The 4,344-nt window shown below is 42.1% G+C and overlaps 1 long non-coding RNA gene across 2 annotated transcripts in view; it reads left to right on the top strand.

Moving 5' to 3' along the window:
• The window catches only part of LOC140322663 (uncharacterized), a 6,385-nt gene extending 2,195 nt beyond the window's left edge, over nucleotides 1-4,190 (top strand). For both annotated transcript variants that reach the window (XR_011919224.1, XR_011919225.1), the window contains exon 2: nucleotides 526-4,190. This is a non-coding gene — a long non-coding RNA (uncharacterized lncRNA). The remainder of the gene's footprint in view (nucleotides 1-525) is intronic.
• The last annotated feature ends 154 nt before the right edge of the window (nucleotides 4,191-4,344 follow it).

The following is a 4,344-nucleotide window of genomic DNA, read 5'->3' as shown; positions in this document are numbered from 1 at the left end:
TCCCCTTCTGATCACTCTATGCCATTGATTGTCCCCTTCTGTTCACTTACTGGTACTTAAGTGTAACTCTGTTAGGGCAGGGATCTCCGTTAGGGCAGGTAACTCTGTTAGGGCAGGGATCAGAAGCTTGCTTCCTGGTGCAGAATCGCGGAGGGGGGCGCGTGTGCCGGCTTCTTACTTTCAGTTTCACTCTGCACTGCAGCCAGGAGGAGACACACACTGCAGCCAGCATCGAGGAGACACACACAGGATCGGATATCGGAGGATATCTTATTCACGGCTGAGTGCCTTATTTTAATTATTTTATCAAAAATGGGGGGTGGCTTATTTAATGGGGATGGCTTATAATCGGGGAAACACAGTAGTACACTTGGCCTATAGAGCCTTTGTCTCATCCCCTGCGTATCTCTGCAGTGGACGGAAACATTCTGTCCTGTAGACTAATTTAACTCCAAACCTTGCCCATGCAAATATCGGTGAGTGTGCTACCATCAGGAGACCTTAACCTTCCTTGTTCTTCCTCAGATCTTATCTGCAGTCATCCAGGGACTCCCATGGCTTCAACCACACTCTCTCTGGTAATTGATTGGACTTTTCCATCGGTATTGGTTTGAGGCCCATCTCACGTGCCACTGACAATGTTTGATCAAGCTCAAGCCGCTTGCTCTCTCCACATCGGAGGTTGCTGCTTCCATCCCTATCCAGACATGGACTTTCAAGATGTCTTCTCCAAATGGAAGGCCAACCAACTTTCTCCCCACCAGTCCTATGACTGTGCCATTGACCTCAAACCAAATTCTACACCTCTTAAAGGCCTTGAGTGAATATATTAAAGAAAATCTGCAGAGGGGATTTATATGCAAGCCCTCTTCCCCCGCAGGTGCAGGGTTCTTCGTATAAAAGAAAGATGGATCTCTCTCCCCCTGTATTGACTATCGTGGTCTGAATGCCATCACCATTAAGAACAGCTAGCCACTGCCATTTATCCTTGAGCTATTTGACCGTCTCTGTGGTGCCCAGGTCGTCACCAAACTGGACCTCCGAAGGGCCTATAACCTAATTCGGATGAAGGAGGAGGATAAATGGAAGACAGCACTTATTACCAGAGATGGGCATTATGAATATCTGGTGATGCCCTTCTGTCTCTGTATTGCCCTGATTATCTTCTAGCACTTTGTCAATAATGTGTTTCATGGCCTTCTATACATCTGCATTTTAATTTATCTGGACATTTTCTCTCCCGACTTGACCACCCATAAACAGAATGTCTGTTTGGTTTTACATTGGCTCAGAAACAATCAACTCCTGTTTGAATACCCACAGATGCCCTTCCTGGGCTACATTGTTTCCAAGGAGGGTCTCTCCATGAATCCTGAGAAGGTTAAGGCAATTTCCAACTGGCCACTACCCTGCAGCCTCAAAGCTACTCAGCGTTTCCTGGGTTTCACTAATTATCACCGGCAATTCATCAAAAATTGTTCAAGGGTTGGTAGCTCCCATCACTGCACTAAACCGAAAGAATGCTGACCCTAAGAAATGTCCCTTTGAGGATATTTAGGCCTTTCATGCCTTGAAGCAAGCTTTCCTTTCTGGCCCAGCTTCCAGTCCCCCACCGGAGCTTGACACCCATGTGCAATTACTCCATTGGGGACAAGGGAGCTCCTAGGCATCAAGCTCGCTCTGGAAGACGGGCGATACCTCTTGGAGGGTTCCCCTCACAAAATCACTGTTTTTACAGACCACAAAAACCTCCAATACCTACAGTTTGCTTGTCGCCTTAACCCTGGGCAAGCTTGCTGCTCTTTGTTCTTTTCCCATTTTGATTTTGTAATCACCTGTAAACTTGGTTCCGCTAGAGCTTGGCACATAAATCTAAACTGTCAGGTCACCCAGGTGTTCACAGAACTTTCACTTTTCTCTTCTGTCTGTACTGGTGGCCTAACCTTCATATGGATGTGACGGACTATGTCAAGGCCTGTGCTGTCCTCAGATCAAGTCATCTACCTGTACCCCAGAGGGCCGCTTTATCCGGGTACCGGACCCTGAAAGTCAATGTCCATTAGCAGGGGGAGAAGTAACAGATTTATTGGGGGTGTGATGAAAGGAAATGATCTAATTACCTAATGATTAATAATTCTTTTGTATCACCCAGTTAGGACTTTCCATATAATTCCATATTCCATTTCTTTCAAGTCAAGCTTACTTTAAGTAAGTAATATAATAATACATAAATATATAATATTTTATCTTACCTGAGATCATTACTTTGAGACACTTTAACGCCTTTATATTATTATATATTTAACCTCATTTTGTAATCACTATATTATTTTTTCAACAGACTACCAATTATGTGTGTGAATCATCTAATTCTATCTATCTGTTTTTTTTCATCACCTACCATAGACGATAAGTAGGTCCAAAGTAACATTCTTTCATACATACTATTTTTTTATATATATGAAGAAACCTTATCCATATAGACATATCTAACCATATTCTTCCATATCACTAACTCTGCTCACGCTATGTTATCAAATGGGTAGGATAGTTGCAGTAACACTTTAGGTTATACCACCTTTTGTTTACCTGTATACAGCTGGTGAATCATATAATTACTGTGCAGGATATATAGAGCACTGACCCCTGCTGGTCATATTGATGTACTGCATGTTCCTTTGACAACAATGCGGTCCTGCAACCCCTGGGACAAATCCTACAGCAATGCCCTACTATGTATAATGCATTGGTGCAATTATCATGTGAAGTATAGGTGACAAAACACATTTATAAATCAATAAAGGAGTTAAATAACATCAGAATTTTAATAATTAGCATCACAATGTTTGTTAGTTTTCCAACATGCTTTTAGGAGGTAATAAAATGTAGTGGTATTCTTTTGGGGTTCCCTCCAATTTTTTTTGGATGGGAAATGTGGGCAGCAAGCGTGACCCCTCTCCGAAATCCAGATTGCCGAAGAAGGAAGAATAATGCAGCCCCATTCTCTATGGAAAAAGCAGACCCCTGCCTGGCACACAACAAAGGCAAAGGCAATTAATGGAGGGAACGGCCTCATTCTCAGTATTGTGTGGGCTGGGGGTGGGAAATTTATTTGAAATCTGGAAGCCACGTCATAAATAATCAGAACTTAATAATCAGTACCTATTACCTATTTACAGAAAGAGATAAATAACAATACAACACCACAGAAAAAAATGTATTATTCATGTTTTTATTTATACCTTGCAGGGTCCCACAATGATAAATTCCAGTAATGGCTGCTCCTTTATGTACAATTACAGGTGTTCTTCTGGGATCTGCCAATAATGTAAGAGAGCAGCTGAGGACAACTGTCCCCAGGTGCCCCCAATGAATACAATGGATGGAGCTCTGCCTGGGTAGGTCGAACTGCTTGCAGTGTATACATTAGTCTGGCCAATTCAGCAAGAGGGCAGCTGAGGATTGCCACCAAAGATGGCTCCCAGATTCCCCGTGTGGTGATGAGGCCGTCACCCTGTCAGTTATTAACTAGTCAAATATTCTATATTCATCTGTAAGAGAAACATAGAACATTTGGTATCAGTCACTGTCAAATGCATGCATTCAATTCACAATAAGTTACTTGCCTTGCTGACCCTGTTCAGTCCATGAAGTCCCATTCCTGGTGATTAAATCTTAGCATCATGTGATACATGTTTAAAAAGAAATTAAGTACCCCCTTTGTATTTGCACAGATCCATTCTAGTGCTGGGCTTCTCCACTGGTTCAGAACACAATTGGCCTGATTCATCAGTAAAATGTGCGTACGCTGGGCGATTGTATGTACGCGCCGGTCAGCAACCTATATTAGCGTGATTTGGGCCTGAGTTCTAGTGATCTCGCCTGCCGGTTTCCTGCAAAGATCTCGAATATGCCAATTAAGGCGATTAGCTTTTAGCTTCGCAATTCAGAAGAAGATGTTAACCTCAATGATGAGGTGATAGCAATTGATTAGCATATTCATTGCTTGGATGTTATGCATGGATGTGACTTTGTAATCCTCATTATTGTTAGTTTCATCTGTTGCTGCAATGTTTTTGTGCCTGGTATGTAATGTCAGTTTCTGTAGTTTAGTTTAACCCCTTGTTGCCTTTGTCACATATTGGTATTTGAATGTACATAGTCCTTTTCTGAATAAATGATTATCTTTTTTTGTTTGTTTTTTTTTAATAGTTTGACATTTGCACTCATGTTGATTTGTCCCCAGACAACTCCTGTGTACATTTGTAGTTGTGTTATCGGTTTGTTGTCATTGTGCTGTGCTGCCTGATCTTAGCACTATTGTATACAAACACACTTCCACTT

This window comes from Pyxicephalus adspersus, chromosome 2, assembly GCF_032062135.1.
Source record: "Pyxicephalus adspersus chromosome 2, UCB_Pads_2.0, whole genome shotgun sequence".
NCBI classification, from domain to species: domain Eukaryota; kingdom Metazoa; phylum Chordata; class Amphibia; order Anura; family Pyxicephalidae; genus Pyxicephalus; species Pyxicephalus adspersus.
This window is presented reverse-complemented; position numbering and strand designations above follow the sequence as displayed.